Raw genomic sequence first — 14,451 nt, 5'->3', positions numbered from 1 at the left:
AGTCTGAATTAAACATCAAGATACTTTTCCTGCCTTAAGAGAAATCTATTGAGACGCTAAGTATTGTCTAGCTAATTTCTATATTTATGTTTCCCGTTGCAGTGATTTTAACATTGAATAGTCAGTAATGTTTTCTTACAGAATTTTGAGGCATTAATAAAAAAGGAATTGGTGTAGGTTAGATTTTAAAATATCTTATAGAAGTAGTTGAATTGGAAGGGGAAGTAATTTAAAGAAAATTCTATAGGGAAAGTGAAAGAATATCAAAGATAGATGTTTTAAAGAAGTTATATAGTTTATTTTTGGTTTTTAGGAGACTTCAACTGATCTTGTGATTAATTTTGTAAAATTTATCATGTAACTTAGTTATTTAGTAAGTAGTTAAGCTAAAATATAAAAGAACATATAAATGAATCTACTGAGAGTCAAACAAAATAAAGGAATTTAGGTTCATCATTGGATCTTAGATTTAGAGCTGGAAGGGACCCTGTAGCAGTATCCTAGTCCAATGCCATTCATTGGCTCAGAATGAGAGTGACTTGTCCAGGGTCACATAGGTAGCAAGTAGTAGAGTTTGAACCTAGGTTCCCTGGATCCAAATCCTTTGTATTATACCACATATTGGATATTTTGCAACTAATAGTGAAATATAGTGATCAATAGCATATATATATAACTCTTAGGGTGTGAGAATAGCATAGTCCAGTAGCAACAAAATCATTCACCAATGTGTTCCACCAAAGTTGTTTTCCCTGAATTTCAAAGTTATTTCTTAGATACAACTTTCATTACCTTCTTTAAATAGCTAGACTTGGTTTTGGATTGTTACGATAACAAATCTTGAAAATAAAGGCAGTCAGTCAATTTTCCTTTACCAAACACATCTGCTACTAATTGAACATCTAGAAGTTTGCTTCCTATTACAGAGATAGCCAAGGAAAATTAGATTATTTTTGGAATCCTAATAAAGTAAATTATTAACTTGTATACAATATTAATTAAAATAAATTATTAAAGTAAATAAAAATACATTCTGAATCCCATGAGTAAAGTATAACTATCCCAGAACTATCCTTAAAGCAACCAAAAAAAAGTCTTTATCAGATACCTAGCGTATGTCTGACAATATGCTGGTCCCTGTGGGAAATACAAAAGTCTAAGACTTTGTTATAACCCTTCAGATAATTTTGCTTTGTGTATAATGATCATTTAGCAAATGTTTGTTGAATTCAATTGATTAAAAGTTTAGTGTCATTCACATAGTAAGTGCTTATTAACTACTTTTTTACTTGATATCTGCTACTTCTACTAACAACAACAGCAACTGTGAATCTTTACATAGTATTAGGAAGTCTCTCTGGTTTTGTGTTCCTAGACAAGTGAATTGACCTCTCTTTACCACAACCAACTAATATAAATTATACTTCTGATATTGAATTCCATTGATTGAAGTAATTTCACTATAGTAATAAAATCACAATTTTAAAAAAGATTACAATAATTTTAGATAAGGATTGATTGATGACAACTTTAAAAGTAAGGCAAAAAATTTCCATTTGAGTAGGTAATGAGATATTTAAAATTTTTAACAGGGCAATAACTAATGTTCATTATATTTTATTAATAATAATAGTGATTATTTACTTTATCTTTGTTATAAGAATCTGATCCTAAGACTTTTGTGAGGAAACAAGATCTGTCCAGCAGCTAAGTGAAATAAAGTCAGAGGAGAGAAGGGCTAATGGAATGCTTAGCTAAGAGCTTATGAACAAAGGGTCAAGAAGGGCTTGGAACATTGGTTTATCCTGTTCCTCAGTATATGGGGTAACTATATCCAATACTCAAACCATAAAGTATTCAAGGCAACCTACCCTCTACTCCCAGGGACACAAGGGCAAGAACTATCATATGATAACAATAATACTCCTTGATCAATGTCCCAATGTCTTATTGTGACCCTAGATTTTCAAGGGCCTTGCTGATCATATGAACACAAGCTTCTTTCACAGTCTGATTTTCTGTATGTGTTAACCTGATCAGGAACTAATTTTTCAGAACAATTTATCACCAGAAGGTTGGTTTTCAAGTAACTAATTTTTTTTCATGATATCAATTTATGAACTCTCATGTATTAAGGCACAGAAAAGGCTGTAATCTATGCTAGAGGAAATAAAATCTAGAACCTAGAAGTAGATTGTTTGGAAAACCTTTTAGGGATAATATTAATAGGATAGAAGAACTGTCTTTGCTCACTTTCAGTTAACACATTTCACGACACAATAGTACATTTGGGGATTTAAAAGCCTGTTTCTAATAATCTTTTTTGTGTCTTTTGTGCATCTTTTTCCACTTTACCTTTTAATTTCTCTCATTGTTTTTCTTTTTCCCTTAATTTTTAACTGGATACTTTTCTACTACATAATCTCACCCTCACCTTCCATCTTTATACTGTGAAAATTCTTCAGTGATGCATCCATTGCATTCTGGGTATAGCCAATTATATTAACTATTATCCTTCCAATGAATTTCAATGACCCTGAAAAAGAGAGTAAAGTTGACAACTTAAATCTGTTCATGCACTGATACTAAGATTCTTATAGGATATAAATGTTTTAAATGTCTAATAGATAGGTCATGATGTGGGATCAGGAGAAAGAATAAGGCTGGATCAGGCAATAATCCATATAGAGGTGATAATCGAACCTATTGAAATTCATGAAGACACCAAGTGAGCAAGTATAGGGAAAAGAGAATAGGATCTATTTCAAAATCTTGAGGGTGCAATCAATAATTAGAATGAACTAGATGAAGATTCAGCAAAGGATGCTGAAAAGGAATTGCTATAGAGATAAATAACAAACCAAGAGAGGACAGTGTCAAAAAAAAAACACATAGTAGAAAGTATCCAGTACTGATTAAAAGTCAAATAAAACTCCTCAAAACTTATTTTTATTTGGATGGGGAAATTGCTAGAACATGTTTCTTAAGATATTTAAACCCTCCCATTATTCATTACTTAATGTGGTTGAGAATTTTCTTCTTTGGATAGAGAAAGTATAATATTGTAGAATTTAATTTTTTAAATATCCTCATGAAGTATCCACATCAGTGTTACAAATTCCATGATAGGTTGTTGTTCTTGGTGTATCATGTACTGCTGGTAACAAAGAACATTTCATTTTCATGTTAAAATGTCATTATTCAACCAACTATACCAGTCACACCAATTTTGTAGAGAAGTAAGCTGTTTCTGAAAAGGAAAGTTTCTCATGTGAGCATGTAACTGTCATTTATATTTGCTTAATTTTAATTTAAAAGCCTAATGAAATTCATATTCTAAAGAATATGCAATATATGTAGTATAGATGATACTCTTCTGCAACATCATAACCAACAAAATTGGAGACCATAGTCCTATGAAGCCCAATCCCCTCATCTTATGACTGAACAGTCTGATGTCAGATATGTTGTGTGACTTGTTTGTTAAGCCAAAGGAACATTAATCTGTTTCAACTTTTGCACTTTAAATGATCTTTTTTCCTGGTTTTTAAGTATCTAAGTAATATGTGCTTGTGTATATGTGTGTGTAGTCACCTACACATTCATATGTGTGTGTGTGTGAGTGTATACACACACATACATACATACATACATATATATATATATATATATATGTATGTATGTCAATCTGCATTGGAAGATTAATTTTCACTCTATAAGTTCCCTATACTGATCCTTGAATTTAAAGGCTAACACAACCAAAACAATTGCAGTAATATGTTTTGTTTTGATAGCACTTTACATCTGTTTAGGCAGAATTTCATTTGTCTTTATATCACCTACAATTATTGTAGTTAGTTCTTTTTATTTTTTTATTTTTTTTAGGTTCTTGCAAGGCAATGGGGTTAAGTGGCTTGCCCAAGGCCACACAGCTCGGTAATTATTAAGTGTCTGAGGCCGGATTTGAACTCAGAGACTCCTGACTCCAGGGTCAGTGCTCTATTCAATGTACCACCTAGCCTCCCTGTAGTTCTTAATAGAAACTCATTATTGAACTGAATTTGCAGAATTGGAATAATCCTCACTAACCACCCCACAAGGTAGAGAGGCCAAGTAGGAGAACTACCAATTTCTACAAATGTATTTTTTTATTTATTTTTATTAAAGATATTATTTGAGTTTTACAATTTTCCCCCAATCTTGCTTCCCTTCCCCATCCCCCCCACAGAAAGTGCTGTCAGTCTTTACTTTGTTTCCATGTTGTACCTTGATCCAAATTGGGTGTGATGAGAGAGAAATCATATCCTTAAAAGAGAAGAGAAGTCTAAGAGGTAACAAGATCAGACAATAAGCTGTTTTTTCCCCTAAATTCAAGGGAATAGTCCTTGCACTTTGTTCAAACTCCACAGCTCCTTATCTGGATACAGATGGTACTCTCCTTTGCAGACAGACCAAAATTGCTCCCGATTGTTGCACTGATGGAATGAGCAAGTCCTTCAAGGTTGAACATCACTCCCATGTTGCTGTTAGGGTGTACAGTGTTTTTCTGGTTCTGCTCATCTCACTCAGCATCAGTTCATGCAAATCCCTCCAGGTTTCCCTGAAATCCTGTCCCTCCTGGTTTCTAATAGAACAATAGTGTTCCATGACATACATACATATACCACAGTTTGCTAAGCTATTCCCCAATTGAAGGACATTTACTGGATTTCCAATTCTTTGTCACCACAAACAGGGCTGCTATAAATATTTTTGTACAAGTAATATTTTTACCCTTTTTCCTCATCTCTTCAGGGTATAGACCCAGTAGTGGTATTGCTGGGTCAAAGGGTATGCACATTTTTGTTGCCCTTTGGGCATAGTTCCAAATAACTCTCCAGAAGGGTTGGATGAGTTCACAGCTCCACCAACAGTATAATAGTGTCCCAGATTCCCCACATCCCTTCCAACAATGATCATTATCCTTCCTGGTCATACTGGCCAATCTGAGAGGTGTGAGGTGGTACCTCAGAGAAGTGCCAATTTGCATTTCTCTAATAATGAATGATTTAGAGCATTATTTCATATGGCTATGGATTACTTTGATCTCCGCATCTGTAAATTGCCTTTGCATATCCTTTGACCATTTGTCAATTGGGAAATGGCTTTTTGTTTTAAAAATATGACTCAATTCTCTGTATATTTTAGAAATGAGTCCTTTGTCAGAATCATTAATTGTAAAGATTGTTTCCAAATTTACTACATTTCTTTTGATCTTGGTTACATTGGTTTTATCTGTGCAAAAGCCTTTTAATTTAATGTAATCAAAATCATCTAATTGGTTTTTGGTGATATTCTTCAACTCTTCCCTAGTCATAAACTGTTCCCCTTTCCATAGATCTGACAGGTAGACTAGTCCTTGATCTTCTAATTTGCTTATAGTATTGTTTTTTATGTCATATGTCCTGTAACCATGTGGATCTTATCTTGGTAAAGGGTGTGAGGTGTTGGTCTAATCTAAGTTTCTTCCATACTAACTTCCAATTATCCCAGCAGTTTTTATCAAAGAGGGAGTTTTTATCCCAATGGCCAGACTCTTTGGGTTTATCAAACAGCAGATTACTATAATCCTCTCCTGCTTTTACACCTAGTCTATTCCACTGGTCCGCCATTCTATTTCTTAGCCAATACCAAACAGTTTTGACGACTGATGCTTTATAATATAATTTTAGATCGGGTAGGGCTAAGCCACCTTCTTTTGCACCTTTTTTTGTTAAGCTCCCGGCAATTCTTGACTTTTTATTTCTCCATATAAATTTACCTATAATTTTTCTAACTTGTTAAAGTAATTTTTTGGAATTTTGATTGTAGGGCACTAAATAGATAGTTTAGTTTTGGTAGAATTGTCATTTTTATTATATTAGTTCTACCTATCCCTGAGCAGTTGATATTTGCCCAGTTATTTAAATCTAATTTAATTTGAGTGAGAAGTGTTTTATAATTGTTTTCAAAAAGGATTCTGAGTATGTCTTGGCAAATAGACTCCCAAATATTTTATATTGTCTGAGGTTACTTTTTTTAATTTATTTTTTATTCTAATTTTGTACAAATGTTTTTTTACATTAATAAAATATTCTTGTTTACAAGTAAACAAAATACCCCTCCTCCCCCATGAATATAGATAAACTTGCTTGGGTGAAAAAAGTAAAGGGGAGAGAAAAAAATTAAAATTAAAAAAAATAATAGTAATAATTGTAGGTATGGCCAGGTGGCGCAATGCACAAGGCACCAGCCCTTTAGCCATGAGCACCCGAGTCCATATCCAGCCTCGTAAACCCAACAATCACCCAGCCGTGTGACATGCAAGCCACCCGATCTCCACTGCCCAGCAAAAACCAAAAAAAGAAAGAAAAAAAAGACCCAAAGTAAAATAAAATAGTAATAATAGTAGGGCTGGCTGGGTGGCAGACAGAGCATTGGCCCTTGAGCCAGGAGCACCTAGGTCCAAATCCAGCCCCAGACACCCAAAGATCACCCTGCTATGTGGCCCCAGGCAGGCCATCCAGCCCCACTTGCCCTGCACCCTCCCCTAAATAATAATAACAAAAAATATGCTTGAGTCTTTGTTCCAATACCAACAACTCTGTCATGGGTGGATCTCATTCTTTATGATAAGTCCATCACAAAAGTTATTTCCATATTTTCCCACCATTGCCATTGCTGATCGAAACTCCCTCCTTTCTTATTTCTCCACTACCATGTACTCTATTTTCTCTCTCCTTTCACTCTGACTCTGCTGTAGGGTCACTGAGTGGCACAGCAGACAGATCCCTGGTCCTGGGGCCCCATACCACCCCTTAGGCCCAGCATCCACCTGGCCCTGTGGTCCTGGGCAGGCCTTCCATTCCCAGCCCCTTGCAAGAAGTAAGAAAGAAAATGTGTTATATCTGGCCGCTCTCCCCACCATGGTCCATCCTCTCCTCCTTTATTCACATCCCCACCCCTTCCTCCTGCTTCCCTCTCTTTTTGTGGTGTCTATACCCCATTGAGTATATATGCTATTTCTGCTCCTAGCCGTCTCTGATGAGAGCAAAGGTTCCCTCATTCCCCCTTGCCTCCCCACTTCCATATCATTGCAATAGCTCATTGTAATAAAAAAAATCTTATGTGAAGTATCTTGGACTATTCCCCCCGCTCCTTTTTCTTTCTCCCATTCCATTTCCCTTTTTTTCTATTGACTCCATTTTTACACCATATTTTATCTTCGAATTCAGCTTTCTCCTGTGCTTCAACTCTAAAAGCTCTCTCTACCTGCTCTATTAACTGAGAAGGTTCATATGAGTATTATCAGTGTCATTTTTCTATGCAGGAATACATGCAGTTCAGCCTCATTAAGTCCCTCATAATTCCCCCCTCTCCTCCAATCTCCATGCTTCACCTGAGTCCTGTATCTGAAGATCAAACCTTCTGTTCAGCTCTGGCCATTCCAAAAGGAACATTTGAAATTCCCCTGGTTCATTGAAAGTCCATCTTTTTCCCTGGAAGAGGACATTCAGCCTTGCTGGGTAGTTCATTCTTGGCTGCATTCTAAGCTCTTTTGCCTTCCAGTATATTGTATTCCAAGCCCTATGAGCTTCCAATGTAGCTGCTGCTAAGTCCTGTGTGATCCTGACTGCAGCTCCACGATATTTGAACTGTGTCCTTCTGGCTGCTTGTAATATTTTTTCTTTGACTTGGAAGTTCTAGAACTTGGCTATAATATTCCTAGGGGTTGGTTTTTTGGGATCTCTTTCTCTGGGGGATTGGTTGATTCTCTCCATTTCTATTTTGCCCTCTGCTTCTAGAATATCAGGGCAATTTTCCTGTAGTAATTCTTTGAAAATGATGTCAAGGCTCTTTTCCTGATCATGCCTTTCAGGTATTCCAATAATTTTTAAATTATCTTTCCTAAGTCTGTTTTCCATATCAGTTGTTTTTTCAATGAGATATTTCACATTTTCTTATAATTTTTCATTTTTTTGGTTTTGAAGTATTGATTCCTGATTTCTGTTAGATTCATCAATCTCCCTGAATTCTATTCTTTGTCTGAAGGATTTGTTCTCCTCAGAGTTTTCTTATCTCTTTTTCCATCTGGCCAATTTTGCTTTTTAAAGCATTCTCCTCAATAACTTTTTGAACTGTTTTATCCATTTGACCTAAGCTGTTTTTTAGCATGCTATTTTCTTCAGCATTTTTTTGGATTTCCTTGACGAAGCTGCTGACTTCATTTTCATGTTTTTCCTGCATCTCTCTCCTTTCTTTTCTCAGTTTTTCTTCCAACTCCTTCATTTGATTTTCAGTCTTTTTTGAGCTCTGTCATAGCCTGAGCCCAATTTCTGTTTTTCTTGGAGTCTTTAGATGCAGGAGCTTGTGCTTCCTCATCTTCAGACTGAGTATTTTGATCCTTCTTGGGCTCATTTGCAAAATATTTCTCAATAGTCTTCCTTTTGTTTCTTTGCTTGCTCATTTTCCCAGCCTGGGCCTGGTTTGGGGGTGCTTCCTGAGCTTTTGGGACACTCCCACAAGGGTCTCAGTGTGTGAGGCTCTGTCCTCCCTCCTGGTCTGTGAATGACCATAAGCACCTCCCTCTGCCACGGAACTGAGGTGGGGGGGTTCCTGCTGTTCTATGGGGGGGGGCCTAGACTGGGATCAGGATCTGAATGTGGTCAGAGCCCCAGAGTCCTATTCCAGGGGCAGAGGACAGAGCTGTGCAGTCTCTTTTCACTCCCCTCCCTCAGCTCAATGGGCTTATGCCCTGGGGGCTCCTGCTTACAGGCTCTGCCTGCTTCTGTTTCCTGGATCAGGGCTGGGGAAAGACCTTGCTGCTTGCTGTGTGCCCTGAGGGCTGGGCTCCACGTGCTAGCTCTGGCAGAGGTCCCCCACTTTGTGCCCGGTGCTCCTCAGGGTGCAGCTCAGGAGACTCCCCTGCTGCTGTGAGCTGAGACTCCCAGTGCCCTGGGGCTGACTCCGGGAGGCTGAAGTTCTTTGTCTCTGGCCGGCCACCCCTCTGGCAGGCCGCCCCTCCGACCCCGGGGGAGCACAGCCTTTCTGCTCTTTTCCAGGTTACCTTGAGTAGGAGAACTGCCTCACTGGGTCCCTTTGTGGGTTTTGTCTCTTGAAAGTTTAGTTAGAGTCCTTAGCTGATGAATTTTATCAGAGAGCTCCTAATACTCGATCCCTTCTTGTCGCCATCTTGGCTCCGCCAGCCTGAGGTTACTTTGAATGGGATTTCTCTTTCTAGCTCTTCCTGCTATTTCTTGCTAGACATATATAGAAAAGTTGAGGAATTATGAGGGTTTATTTGTAACCTGCAACTTTGCTAAAATTGCTAATTGTTTCCAGTAGTTTTTTAGATGATTTCTTGGAATTCTCTAGGTAGACCATCATGTCATCTGCAAAGAGTGAGAGTTTTGTCTCTTCCTTCCCAATTCTAATTCCTTCAATTTCTTTTTCTTCTCTAATTGCTGATGCTAACATTTCTAATACAATATTGAATTATAATACAATATTGAATTGTAGTGGTGATAATGGGCACCCTTGTTTCACCCCTGATCTTATTGGGAATGCCTCTAGCCTCTCCCCATTGAATATAATGCTTGTTGATGGTTCCAGATAGATACTGCTAATTATTTTAAGGAACAGTCCACTTATTCCTACCCTCTCTCGTGTTTTTAATAGGAATGGATGCTGTATTTTGTCAAAGCTTTTTCAGCATCTATTGATATGATCATATGATTTCTGATAGGTTTGTTGTCTACAAATGTATTGACTGAAATTCAGATGAATTGTGAGTTCATAAGATTAAATGTCTAGTTAGTGTTAGAACCAAGATTTTAAAACAGATTCTTCTGATTCCTATTTACCTTTAAATTTTTAAGAGCTGTATATATGATTTTTTGGGGACAGAGATCTCAGGTTATTTATCATTCTGAATCTAAAGCAACCAATCTAAAGTATGATCAAGGAGATCAAAGCCCTGCAATAGTGATAGAAGAAAAATCCCATGAGTATAGAGATTGCCAACTCTGTAATTTAAGTTAATTACTTAACTATTTATTTGGGTCAATGGAAAATAGCCTTGGAATGAATTGCTTGACAAAGTCAAAGGCAGAAACAACAAAGTGCATGTTCTGTCAGGTTCTATCGTGTTGGGAAGGTTTGGAGAATGGAACTGGTGATAGCAGGTCTTTCATTCTTAGGAGCATAGAAGCTCACTTGAGAACTATTTTTTTTGGTCATCAGAAAGTGAGAATTAGCGATTTCTTGCCATTTCTTTTGGTTCTTGTTTCTTAAGTTATGGTATCCTCTTTCCTAAGAGTACTATGGTTCTATTTTTTTTTTTTTTATATTTCTTAGTACCATGTCGTCTTCATCAAGAGTAATCATTTGTCAAGAGCAAATTACAAGGTCCTTAGTCTGGCATTCTATTCTTTCTGCTTATATTTCCAAAGTTTTTCTTCCTGCAAGTTGTGTATGCATAAAGCTTTCTTCTATAAGTCATATCCTTTCTTATCTTTAGTCAGTTTTTTCCTTATTTTCCCTCTCTTCTTACTAAAGACTTACATATCCATTAAAGTTCAGTTTAATTTCTACTTTATCAATGATTCTTTCCTTTACATACTTTGACCCATAACACAGTCTTCTTCCTAGGAACTCATTCTGTTTGGCCTTTAATCCTATATTTCTTTATGAAATCTTATTTTTTAACCTCTTAATATTATTCTTTATTTTCTGTATTTGTGGTTAGTTTTCCCCTCCTTCCACAAATTTATTTTAGAAATTTTTTCAGTACAGATTATGTACTATCACTTTACTAGCCTTTGAGGATATGTGAAAAACATGGGGTCCCCAAAACCCTCCAGGGCTTTGCAGTTTCACCCACCTAGTGAAAGTCCTTGAATGACAGTAGTTGATATTTTATTTGTAAAGCATTCAGGAAACATTGCATGTTTTTGATTAGTGTGGATAATTTGATATTACACATGTGAATTACCAAGATTAGTCTGATGGGTGTGAAAGATGGATCAGAGTTTAGAACAAAAATGATGACCTGAACTATGGTAGTCCACCTGCAAAGTTGAGAGCCGATGAGAGACATAGAATGTCAAGTAACTGAAATGAGGATGAACAGTGAACATGACAGAGGTTAAAGATGACTTCCTTAGTGGAAGAAATCCCATAATTGACTTATAGATCTTATTCCTACTGACTTTGTAGACTCATTGTTCCAAATGTCAACAAATTTAACACCTTTAAGTTGGTTTCTAATAGAACAATAGTGTTCCATGACAAATATATACCACAGTTTGCTAAACCATTCCCCAATTGAAGGACATTCACTTAATTTCCAATTCTTTGCCACCACAAACAGGGCTGCAATGAATATTTTTGAGCCAGTGATGTTTTTGCCCCTTTTCATCATCTCTTCAGTGTATAGCCCCAGTAATGGTATTGCTGGGTCAAAGGGTATGTACATTTTTGTTGCTCTTTGGACATAACCCCAAATTACTGTCCAGAAAGGTTGGATGAGTGGAATAGTATTGTTTAAATGACCAAGTGAATGCTTGGTCACTTAGTAGAGGACTGTATGAATTGATTTATAATTGCTGGTATAAATTGATAATTTATAATTGTATTTCTCAATGTCATTGATTTCAAAGAAGCAGGTAAAGGTCACAGCCTCCTCAGAGACATCCTGGCTGATCTCAGGCAACAGGTACCCCTCTTCTATACATTTTTCTTAGAAATAAACATTTTTCCTAATTACTGAGCTTAATGTAGGCTAATGTGTCTGATCAGCAAACATTTCTGGTGTTTAGTTAAAGTAATTATTTTTAGGTTTTTTTCAGGAGTTTGTGTTATTTCTTCAGAATCTTATGTATCTGTTTTTCCATCTCTCTAGATTAAGTATGAATAACTGTAGATTCATTTTACTAAATAAAAGGTGTCATTATGATTATGGGTATTCCCTCAATTATGGGATTGGACATTGGAAAAAAAGCCTATGTAACAGGTTAATAAAAATCTAGATGAACCTTTTGAGTCATATATTACTTTTATTATCATTGCCTACAGTTTTTCCACTTAGATAAACAAATGCTATCAAAATAACAAGTTTATTTAAAAGTAATGTCTTTTCACATCAGTGTGTTGTTACAAAAAACTTTGTGGTAATTAACATTGTAGCTTAATCCATTTTTGTTTTTCTTTGTAATGTCCAATAGCAGCAGGAGAATCTGTTCCTCACTAATGTGACCTGTTTCTACTTCAAAATTCCCTTTCTGTGGCCCTCCCTCTAAATTTTCTTTTAAAATCTTCATGCCATTATTCCAGTTTTCCTTCTAGAAGTAATGGCCACCTTAGTATGATACAGGAATCCTGATCTTCGCTTCAATCCTGATCTGGACTTTTCCTTCCCTTTCAAGTCTTCCTCTCCATCAAACTCCCTTCATGATAGAACACCAGACTTGGAGTTCAAATTTGGTCTCAGACACTCACTGCTATTAAGTGTCACTGCGTGAAGCTAAGAAAATCCCTTAGCCTCATTTGCCTCAGTTTCCTCATCTGTAAAATGAGTTGGTAAAGGAAAAGGCAAACCACTCCATTATCTGTCAAGAAAACCCCAAATTAAGTCTTGAAGAATAAGACTTGATTGAAACAAACTGAACTACAACTACATACTAACCTACTCCCTGTTTCTCATACTTGCTAACCCTTCCACCATTTGTGCCCTAGCTGTCTTCTCTTACTAGGATGCTGCCTCTCTCACCTCTGACTTCTCATTTCTTTTACTTTCTTTAATACTTGGTCTAAATCTCACCTTCTATTTGAGACCTCCTTTGCTCCTCTGCTTGTTAGTCCTGCCTTTTGAGATTACCTTCCATTTATACTTTATATAGTTCATATCTGAGTAGTTACTTTCTATGTTGTCTCCTTTATACATTGTGATTTTCTTTGAGCCAGGGATTGTGTAACTTAACTATTCTTTGCTTATGAACTAATTGACTACCCCACATTGGGTTTCAAATTGAACTCTGAGGAAAAATTTCATAGACAAGTATCACTTTTCAAATTGTTAAAAGACAGTTGAAAATAATTTATAATGGAAAATTTGAGTAAAGTATGATTTTTTGAGTTTTGAGTTTGGAATCTGAGATTGGAAACTGAAATATGCAGAAGCAGTTAAAGCATTGATTATTTGTGGGATCTATCTTTTAAGACCGTACTCAGCATCTAAAAACAAAATGGTACTGTCTGGCTTGCTTGCAGTTTTGTGCTTATGAAATTCAAACGTAAGAGTCCGAACTGGTGAGATCTCTTTCTGAGTATGTACTAACTCACTGAGTAACTGTGAGAAAGTTAAAGACTGTTCTTCACTTTCCTTGAATGTAATATAGGGATTGCTAAACCTGTTTGGTTGAGAAACAATAGAATTGTGCCTCAGGTTATTATAGTGTTATTCTGATTTTTCTCAAATAGTTGAGATAATTAGGGAGGGGAGGGATAAGAAAAGAAAAGGAGAATAGAGAAAGATTCAAAGAAAAAGCTCTTAGGTTAGAAAAATCTATTTAAAAAATTAGAAAATCTATTAGAAAAATCAGGTGGCAGATTTAAAGTTAAAAGCTAGTACCACCAGATTGGGTGGGAAATCAGAGTATGTTCATAACAGACTTGGGCAAAGACAATGAATGGGAAAGTATCTTTGCATCTAGTTGCTATATGGTTTCTTCTGGACACTCAGGTTTCTATGTGACCACTGCTGCTTAGAGAAGCATTGACATTCTCTAGATAACTGATTAAATATCTACTTAATGCTTCTGGCACCAAAATTTAGAATGACAATTCTTTTTCCTTCCATTTGACTGAACTACATGAGGTAACAGCAGTGAGAGTTCACGGGTTTGTGACTTAGCTATCAGAAAGTTAATTTTTTTTATGTTTTTTTTTGTTTGTTTTCGTTTTTTAGATTTTTCAAGGCAATGGGGTTAAGTGGCTTGCCCAAGGCCACACAGCTAGATAATTATTAAGTGTCTGAGATTGGATTTTAACCCAGGTACTCCTGACTCCAGGGCTGGTGCTTTATCCACTGTGCCACCTAGCCACCCAGAAAGTTAACTTTTTAGAGACATTAAGACTTAGTAGGGGAAAAACCTTAGGGTTTTTTTTTTTCTGTTTATATTTCTTTGTTCAAGAACTTAAGCAGGAAATAGGATTTGTTGCTACATTTTTGTTCGTGCTTTTCAGCATTTCCCAAATAATATTTATTTTTTTTAAAAAAAGAATTTTAAGTTGCCTTGATAAATAATGGGGGGGGGAAGATGTAAACTTGCCCATAATGAAAGGGAACTTTGGTTGAAACCCTTTATTCTCAAAAAAGGAAAAGTTTACTTGTCTAGTTATTACCAAATCATATTCAAAAATATTTCTGAGTTC

General features: G+C 36.2%; 1 protein-coding gene across 9 annotated transcripts in view; it reads left to right on the top strand.

Annotated features, from left to right (window-relative positions):
* Nucleotides 1–14,451, top strand: part of NEDD4L (NEDD4 like E3 ubiquitin protein ligase) — a 448,524-nt gene that overhangs the window by 278,586 nt on the left and 155,487 nt on the right. The gene's annotated exons all lie outside the window — the stretch shown is intronic.

Source organism: Macrotis lagotis, chromosome X (assembly GCF_037893015.1).
Source record: "Macrotis lagotis isolate mMagLag1 chromosome X, bilby.v1.9.chrom.fasta, whole genome shotgun sequence".
In the NCBI taxonomy this organism is placed as follows: domain Eukaryota; kingdom Metazoa; phylum Chordata; class Mammalia; order Peramelemorphia; family Peramelidae; genus Macrotis; species Macrotis lagotis.
Note: the sequence above shows the minus strand (reverse complement) of the source record. Positions and strands in the feature narration are given on the sequence as shown.